We start from the raw sequence: 10541 nt of genomic DNA on the forward strand, positions 1-10541 counted from the left end.
TGTCGCGTAAAGCAGCGCCTCCAGACCCACTGTTATGACCAACATCAATCCTTTTATTTAAACACCAGGGACAGGTCCACTTCCCTGATGCACGCAAATACCAGTAGATCAACCCTAGAATTTAAAACTGCTTGTGTGTTTCAAGTGGTGCTTTACATCATTTCTCCACCGAAACCGTAACAAAAAAAAGGGGAGTCCACACTCGAATCTTTTCTTTGGAAAGTGGACATTAAGTCGACAGGCTGTCGTTAGGAAAATGTTAAGAATTGCTTTTCTGGACAATTTGAAGTCTGCTTTAATGGGTCCCGGAGACTTACAATTACAAACAGTTCTCCTTACTTGTGACCATTTACAGCAAACAAAATGATTCAACGTTTCTTGTATCCAATCAAATTTTTCGTTGGTTGTAAGTGTACATTTTTGACTGGAAATGGGTTGATTTCGTCCCAGTGACTCAGATTTCAAGATGCTTCCAGACTTTGGTGCAAATATTATCTTGCAGTGGCGTAGGTGTAAAACGAGCCGAATTTTCCATTCCGTTCTGGAAGAGTTTTGATTGAGGATGAACATTGGTTTCGGCTTTTTCATTGTAAAACGTCAGAGAATTGAAGGTCAAAGGTCCAGAGGCGAACATGCTGAAAGCATTGTACCATCAACGTGCATTACAGTTAATTGGAAAAAAAATGCCTTGTATATTTTTGTTTTTCATAAACTCCAAAGTTTGCATTCCGTCTCAATGGAAACTGTTCCACAACAAGGCCATGCCAACACACAATAAACAATCAAACCACAAACCTACACTCAACTCGACACCCCGCCACATCCCAGGGCGATAAGGTAAATAGTCAAAGTATTTGGAGAGACAAAGAAAGAGATAATTCATAATGTTAGCATCGAAAAACACACCACATGCATAACGGAGGCAACGCATTGAATATAGATTACAGCTGACAGCCTGGAAGATTAATTTTATAACCGGAAGTAGTCCGAAGGCACGAATCATATGGAGACCGGGCAATTGCTATCCAATGTTCCGAAAGAAACGAAACACTAAAGGGCCAGAGGATATCATGTAAATTTGTAACAGACGAGACAAAATAGCATTCAGAGTGAGGAGAGATCAAGACAAACATCTCAGTGACGGAGAGATAAGGGGAAACATCAAGACATCAGACAGACTTCAACCAACATCGTAGCGCAGTAAGACCACAAATGAACAGTTTTTAAAAATTTTCATTTCTGTAGCGCCATTCATTACACCAGACTATTTTAAAGTGTTTTACAATTAATGAAATACTTTTGAAGATAAAATTCTCGAAATATGCAATAATATCCAATATCTTCTGTTGACAGCTGGACAGTTTATGTTCAACTTACAAAGAAATAGTTAGAATATAAACGTTACATTGGTTGGGGTTTGGATTGTTCCGCATAGAGAGAAGAAGGCTGAGAAGAGATATTGGAAAAAACTATCAAAATCTTGAGCAGGATTGTTGGAATAGATAAGAAGAAAGTTCCCACTCATAAAAGAAAGAAGAACCAGAGTGCATAGATTTAATGTGATGTGCAAAAGAAGCAAGGGTAATGTGAGAAAAATGTTATCACTCAGTGAGCAATGAGGGTATGGAATACACTCCCTGCAAATGTGGTGGGTGCAGGTTCAATTGAGGCATTCAAGAGGGTATTGGATGACTATTTGGATTGAATTGATGTGCAGGGACATGGTGAAAAAGCAGGAGATTGGCATTAGATAATAGAATTGGTACACGCACAATGGACTAAATGGTCTCCTTCTGTACTGTAACAATTATGTGCTTGAGAGGCTTATTTACCAGTAGTGCCATTCATAAAACAATTCAGTCTATCTATTGCTTAGCACAAGATACCAAATGTAAGAGAGGAAGATCAAATTAACATGAAGAACAAATAACATTAACTAAACTCATGCTCAGATTAAATTGTCATACAAATGAATGCATAATCTTTGTAAAATACAGAAGCAAGATTCATACACTCTTTAGTTCATAATCAGCTACTTATGTCTGCTTTCCCACCCAGGTTTGGAATGAAGACAGCAACTGAGAAGTACAGCATGAAATAAGTAATGAGATGTTAAACAAAGGAACCCAGGAATGTGAATACTGTGCCTGTATCACTCAATGTGACTCATGGAAATAAACACAATGGTTTTATAAAAGAGACAGCTGTTATTCAAAATGCAGGGTGGCAGTAGAAATTGGCAAATTACGCTCAAGAAACAAGATTCCTCCTTGCTTCCAAAGAACTAAAAGGAAATACAGACATATTAGAAGTTGATTAATATGACAATCGGAATATTTAAAAATCCAAACATTTAACAAATAGCACATTGTGTAACATTTCAACAAAATTGTTAAAATTTTAAATTTTAGTTTGATTGAAATATCTGTATACATTCAATATACCGATCAACAAGTCAAAATTCTTCTAAGTGCACTTGTGCAAATTTATTGACATTAGAATCTACTCCAGTGAAAGTAAAATACTGTGAGGCTTGAGAATTTACTTAGCAAAATTGAATCACAATGCATCAATGATATTAACATGAATTACAGTCAATTTATCTATTTCCACAATTGTTAATAGAAATCATATTAAATAGTCAGAATAGTGCCTTTTCTGGTAATTTAACTGACACATTTAATCAATTTAAAGTTATGATAAGAATTACAGGATACACCAAAGATACTAATGAATAGAACATATCCCAAGAATTCATTAGTTATTAAGAACAGAATGGTCTGAGTTGAATATGACTTTCTATTAATTGAGTCATTCTTGATTCAAAACATTAATTCTGTTTTTGGCTCCACAGATATTTTCAGACCTGTAAAGTTTTTATGGCACTTCTGTTATTTCAGATTCCCTGCATCAACAGTATTTTGCTGTTGTTACAAAAACACCATGTTCATCACATTGGAGAATTGCAAGATAGAGTTGACACAACTTTTTAAAATCAGTTAAAATAAATTATTTAAAAACTTTTCTATATAAGCTATTTTGTAGGTTATTTTAAGACCAAGCAAAGTGAAAGATAATCTATTCAACAGGATTGCACTTTAGAGCACAGTCTAATCTAATGACCTGGAACAAATTGTTTGGATACAATTACTAGGTTCAGTGTAATCCTATTGTACGATGGAGCAGGCTTAAGGGGCTGAATGGCCTGATTCTGTTCCTTTTTCTTATGGTTTTAACTAACTCATTCATCTTGAAAAGATAATCAGATTATTGTATATATGCTATGTTCTACTTTCATACTCTACAGTGATTAAAACACCATGAGCAAATCTCTTGAACACTTCACTTTGTATCAATTGAATCATTTTGTCTCAGGTGGACTACATAATTAGAAACAGTAAAAACTGGAAATATTTAGCAGGTCTGGTAGCATTTGTGGAGAAAAAACCTTGTCCACATTCCAGATTGGAGATCTCTCATCAGAACTCTAAGTTCTCAAGCCCAACAACACAGAATGGGGAGGTGGTAAGGAAAGAAATTACAAAAGAGAGATCTATCATAGAGTGGAAGGCAAGAGAGATTACATAACAAAAAGGATTAAAGTGCAAGGCTAAAGGACACAGAATGGGTTGAGTAAAGAAATAAAAGATTTATCGGGAGATGCAAATGTAAAAGAAGATACACCGTCATCCATATGCTTCATAATGACATTGAAATAGTAAAAGTCGCATCGCTAAAGTTCATAATATGAATCAAGTAAAACAGTACAACACTGCGTGAGTTAACCTATTTTAATCAGCATAATATAACAAAAAGGCAGTCAATTCATTTCTAAATGGAAATGTTGAGACTGTTGCCAATTTTCCCTAGGATCTCAATTATCTTGCCTGTGAACAATACTAAAGATAAATCTTCCAGAGTATAAATAAGCTTACTTGTGCACATTGCCTAAAGCTTAAAAATAAATAAAATGATTGGTAGTGCACAGGCATGGGATTGTGACTTCTCCACTTGTTTCTCACCCTCCACATTTTATCTACAACTATATCTTTGGCTAAAATAAGCTTCACATTCATGTGACAACCCAAGCTTGATTGGGCAAAGGTAGCAAACAAGTTTAATCAACTTTCAGAAATCACTGTGCTTCTATCAGGACACAGTGGCATTTCCATCAGTGATACAATGGTTACTAAAGGTGAAATTATCTATGTTGCAAAAACACACAATCTGCTCTAAAAAAAAGTCACCGCAATTATAATGGGAACAGGTTTGCCATAATTACAGAGATAACGAAGGATGATGTATGATCATAAAAGTTCTTCCATTCTACGTTGGCATTCATATTTCATTCATATTTCCATAATGTAATTCACTCAATAAATGTTAACACAAAAATGTAATGATAGACTGTTTCAAGAATAGGTTGTTACAAATAAATATGTGCAAAGTGGTAATTTGTAAAGTAGCTGCAAGTTCTACCAAGAATATAAAGAAAGAACACACCTAAGTCTACATTATCATTTCACAAGAATATTAGAAAGCATCAGATAAGATTTGGCTGTTTCTTTTATCGCCTTGGTGCCATTTGTTGTATAATTGGCCACATTCAACCAATCTCTGGGGGAAGCCTCTGCCAAGTTTCTCCTTATCTCTCTAAAAATGAATCAAATGAAACTTAACAATATTTACATAATGTGATATAGTAGATGTTACAACTATACAGATTATAGGACAACCTAAAGTATAATGTAAAATTATTAAAGAATAGATAGATGAAAATTGATGTCAATAATTGAGAGATTAAAGAACATGATGCTTTAGAGTCAAAATTAAGTGCAACAGTGCAAACTAAGTACGACTGATGTAGAGCTATGGTTAAGTAGATTTAGCAAAGCTTCGTGCAAAATACAGCGAGGCCAAGGAATTAATTTTCAAGGTGAATGGTTGAGACAGAAACTCGAATGATCTGGTTCCACCTTGTAACTTTAATGTACTTCTATTTATTTTCACGGCAATTGTGTGCCTTTTGCTTGATACATCCACAGTTAAAATCCTAAAACCTTTTCTGGACTCCATTATTGATTATTGATTCCATTATTTTCAATGGAGTTGACCACTCTATCTGGGCATTGATTTCACATATCCATAACCCCATAAAAAGAAATAAAAACTGGGGGATTAACTTGGGCAGGTAGAGAAAAATGAAGATTGCATAATAGCTGTTGCTTGTCCCAGACCACACAGTAACAATTGGCATCCAGTTCTCAACCATAAATTGTCACTATGTGTTCAAACTGAAAATTATTTCAGTTTACTCTGAATTTAAATTAAATAAACTCACCCAACAGTAACAAATTTTAAAAATGACATAGCACTTCTAAAATCCATTCCTTGCTTCATGGGAATATTATCAAGCAAAGTTGGATAACAAGTACTGAATATTATTTAAATGGAGAAAGACTGCAGAAAGCAATAGGACAGAGGGATTTGGAACTCCTCATGCATGAATCAGAAAAAAATCTAGCATCAAGTTCAGAAGGAAGGCAATTGGGATGTTGGCCTTTATTCAAAGGGAATGGAATACAAAAGTGGGGAGGTTTCACTAAAACTATACATGGCACTAGTTGACCACAACTGGATTATTCTGAACAGCTTTAGACTCCATGTCTAGGGAAACCTATTAGAGGCTATCCAGAGAAGGTTCACTAGGCTGATACTGGCCATGGATGGATGCCTTCTGAGAGAAATTGAGTAGACTGGCTCTGTACTAATTGAATTTAGGAAAATGAAATATTCCTTTATTACATAATAAGATATTATATATAGATTCATAGGGGAATTGACAAGTTAGATGTGGCGAGATTGTTTTCTCTTGTGGAAGAGGCTAGGACCAGAGGGATTGATCACAGAATAAGGAGATGCTCGTTTAGGACAGAGATGAGGAGGAATTTCTTCTGTCTGTGGCATTCTTTTGCACAGAGAGATTTCTGGGCTGGTTCATTAAATATATTTAAGGCTGATATAGATAGATTATTAATCAGGAAGGGAATCAATGTATATGGGGAAAAGTGGAATTCAGGAACATCAAATCAGCCATGATCTTGTTGAATAACAGTACAAACTTGATGGGCTGAATGGCTTACTTCCATTCCAATGTCTTATGGTCTTAAGCCATGTAAGATAAGAGGTACTTTTTAAGGAGTGTCTTAAAGGAGGAGAAAGAAATAGAAGGAAAGGAGAGAGGGAAGGTTGGAGACAGTAAGCACTCAAGATGCTGGAGCTAGACTCAATAAATGTTGAGCTGGAAATGCAAGTCAGACAGCATCTGAGGAGCAGGAAAGTCAATGTTTCAGGCTGAAACCTTCATCAGGACTGGCGGGTGGGGGGTGGTGTGCGGGGACGTGGTGGGGAAGTAGCGGGGAGGATGTAGGGGAGGCCATAAATAAATAAAGGGAGGGTGGGTCTAGAAAGGTGAGGGAGGTGTCAGAAATGGTCCAGGTGAATTTGAGGTTACGGTGGAAGGGGTTGGCGAAGTTGATGAACTTTTTAATCTCCTTGCGGGAGATATTATATATAGATTCATAGGGGAATTGACAAGTTAGATGTGGAGAGATTGTTTTCTCTTGCGGAAGAGGCTAGGACCAGAGGGCTTGATCACAGAATAAGGAGATGCTCATTTAGGGCAGAGATGAGGAGGACATAGTGGAGAAAGAGGTGGGTGACGGTGCAGGTGTAATTGTTGAAGACGGACTGTTCCACGAATCCTACAAAGAGGCAGGCAGAGTTTGGGCCATGAAGGTCCCATAGCCACCCCTTTGGTTTGTAGGAAGTGGGAGGAATCAAAGGAAATGTTGTTGAAGGTGAGGACCAGTTCCACCCAGCAAATGAGAGTGTTGGTAATGGGGGACTGGATGGATCTATGGGGAAGGAAGAAGTGTAGGGTTTTTAGGCCATCCTCGTGGGGGATGCAGGAGTACAGGGACTGAACATCTATGGTGAAGAGGAAGTGTTAGGAGCTGGGGAATTGAAAGTTTTGGAAAAGATAGAGGGCATGTGTTGTGTCCCAAACATTGTTGGGGAGTTCCTGGACAAAAGCGGAAAGAACAGAGTCAAGGTAAGAGGAGATGAGCTCAGTGGGACAGGATCAGGCAGAGGCAATGGAATGACCGAGAAGTTGGGTTTACGGATCTTGGGTAGGAGAAAAAAAATGGGTGATGCTGTATTGGGGAATTATCAGTTTGGAGGCAGTGGACGGGAAAAGTCCTGAGATGATGAGGTTGTTGATTGGCTGGGTGATGATGGCTTGGTGATCAGAGGTGGGGTCTTGATGAAGGGGATGGTAGAGAGGTGTCAGAGAGTTGGCATCTGGCCTCAGTGATGTAGAGCTCAGTTTGCTACACTACCATCATGCTCCCTTGTTGGCAGATTTAATGGTGAGGTTGAGGTTTAAGCTAAGGAAGCGGAGGGCTGTGTGTTCCTATGGGGAGAAGTTGGAGCAAGTGAGAGTGGTGGTCAGATTCAGGCTATTGGTGTCATGGTGGCAGTTGGAGGTGAAGAGATTGAAGGAGGTTAGGTGGGTGGGAGGGGGTGTCTGGGAAGATGGAGTTTGCTGGAGGTGGGAGAAGGAGTCATCAGAGGGTGGGTTAGATTTGCATTCAAAGAAATGGGTGGGGAGGCAGACGTAGTGGGAAAAGAGTTCAACATCAACAGCTTCCAGTTTCCATCCACTTTAACTACCCCCTCCCACTCCCCTGGTGACATGATCATCCTTGGCCTCCTCCACTGTCAGAGTGAGGCCGCACATAAACCATAGGAGCAATACTTCATATTTCGCCTTGGGGGCTTACAGCCCAATGGCCTGAATATTGTCTTCACCAGCTTCAAAATCTCACCTATCCGCTCCACCCTTCCCTCTGACCAACCACAAAAACCCCCTACTTACATCAGCTGCTTCAAGATCTCTTCATCCCCAACCTGCCCATCTTCCTACTCACCTATCCACTCCACCCTTCCCTCTGACCAACCACAATAATCCCCTATTTTGCATCCACCTATCTCTATTTCACCTACCCACTCCACATGTTCCCCTCCCTCTACTTATTTATGGGATCCCCTCCCCCTCCTCAGTCTTGATGACGGGTTTCGGTCCCAAATGTTGACTTTCCTGCGCCTCACCTGCTGTACTTTTCCAGCTCCACATATATTGAGAAAGAGAAGGTTACTGAGCAAGATAGAACATGAGAACTAGACAGTGGTATGTTAACACACACAGAGAATGGGCTAACTAAGGATACTGGGAGACAGGAAATACTAGGAAATATGTGTGGAACCAGCTCCAACAAACAGCATTATGTTAACAGAGATAATAGGAACCGCAGATGCTGGAGAATCCGAGATAACAAGGTGTGGAGCTGAATGAACACAGCAGGTCAAGCAGCATCTTAGGAGCAGGAAAGCTGATGTTTCGGGCCTAGAACCTTGAATTTTCTTGAGTTGGTCATTGAGCCTTCAAATATCTTGTTTAGAGTTTTAAGTTGGGTGGCACGGTGGCTCAGTGGTTAGCACTGCTGCCTCACAGCACCAGGGACCCAGGTTTGATTCCACCCTTGGGCAACTGTCTGTGTGGAGTTTGCACATTCTCCCCATGTCTGTGTGGGTTCCCTCTGGGTGCACCAGTCTCCTCCCACAGTCTAAAGATGTGCAGCATAGGTGGATTTGCCATGCTAAAATGACATGTAATGTCTGGGAATGTGCAGGTTATGGGGCTTGTCATGGGAAATGTTTAGTTACAGGGATGGGTTGGGTCAGGGAGGGCTTGCTCTTTGGAGGATCGATGTGAACTTGGTGGGCTGAATGGCCTGCTTCCACACGAGGGATTCTGTGAATAATTTTTATCGTAATAAACACCATAAAAACAACACCAATTAAACATTACCTTGTAAGTAATGAATACTCCAAACTACAGAAATGTTCTGAAAGTTGTGGAATGTACTTTGGGTTGGAGACTTCATCATCATCAAGAATAAGTCAGCCACATTGCTATTGACCTAACTGGTCAAGTTCTAAAGGTCATAGTTGACAGTCTGGGTCTGCAGCAGGTGATGACAGAATCAACGAGTGAGGTATACATCATCATAGATTCCTCACAATGTGGAACTGGGCCATTCTGCCCATCAAATTCACACCAACACTCCAAAGCGCATCCCACCCCATCACCCTGCATTTTTTATTCCATAGCTACTCCACCTAGCCTGCGCATCCCTAGTGACCGATGGCAAACTTAGCAAGGCCAATTTACCTAACTTGCACATCCTTAGACTGTGGGAGGAAATTGGAGTTCCGGGACAAAAATCCACACAAACACAGGGAGAAAGTGCAAACTTCACACAGACAGTCATCCAAGGCTGGCAATTGAATCTAGGGCCCTGGTACCATGAAGCAGCAGCACTAACCACTGAGCCACCATGTTTTCCTACATAATTGACCTCATCCTCACCAAGCTACCTGCTGCAGATGAATTTTTCTGGAACAGTATTGATAAGAGTGACCACTGCACAGTCCTGCTGGAGTCAACATTCTACATTGTTTTGTGTGTTACTACCACCATTGTTAACTGACAGATTTTGAACATGTCTAACAACTCAAAACTAGTTATCCATGAGCCCTTATGGTCTAACAGAATTATATTCAACCACAACTTGCAACCCATCTCTGCCACTCTGTCATCATTAACATGAAACAAAATCAATCTTTGTCCAATGGAGAATGCGGGGGGTGGAGGGGGGGGGGGGGTGGGAGATACCAGGAGCAGCACCAGGCTCACTTGAAAATGAGGTGACAACCTGGTGATGATACAATGCTGGACTACTTGCCAGCTAAATAATAGAGCCTGCAAGCAATAAACAAGGTTAAGCCACCTCATAATTAACAGAGCTAAGCTCAGCAGACCTGCATCTAGTTGTGAATGGTCATGGACATTTAAAAAACTAATAGAAGGACACAAATATCCACATCCTCAATAAGGTGGGGGGGGGGGGGGGGGGGGGGTGCAGGGAAAGCGGGCAGCCCAGCACATCAGTGAAAAAGAATTGGCTGAAAAGCTTTGAATCCATATTTAGATGGAAATGCTGAGTGGATGATCTATCTTACCTCCTTCAGAGGTCCCCAGCATCATAAATGCCAGTCCTCAACCAATTCTATTCACTTTACATGGTGTCATGATATTGCTCTTATGCAAAGGCAATGGGGCCAGATAACAGTTCAGCCACACAACTGAAGAGTTGTACTCCAGATTTACCTGCCACCCTCTAAACCTTTCCAGTATAACATCACTAGCACTAAGCCAGTGTTTTTGAACCCATGTTTATCCTGTGTATGAAAAGTAGGACAAATCCCATGCAGGCAATTATAAACTCAGTTGACTGGATGGGTGGTTTGTGACGCACAGTGATGCCAACAGCACAGATTCAATTTCCATGTCAACTAAGGTCAACATTAAGGACTTATCCTCTCAATCTCTCCTTTCTCTTCAGAATGGTGAC

Source organism: Stegostoma tigrinum, chromosome 5 (assembly GCF_030684315.1).
Source record: "Stegostoma tigrinum isolate sSteTig4 chromosome 5, sSteTig4.hap1, whole genome shotgun sequence".
Taxonomy (NCBI): Eukaryota; Metazoa; Chordata; class Chondrichthyes; order Orectolobiformes; family Stegostomatidae; genus Stegostoma; species Stegostoma tigrinum.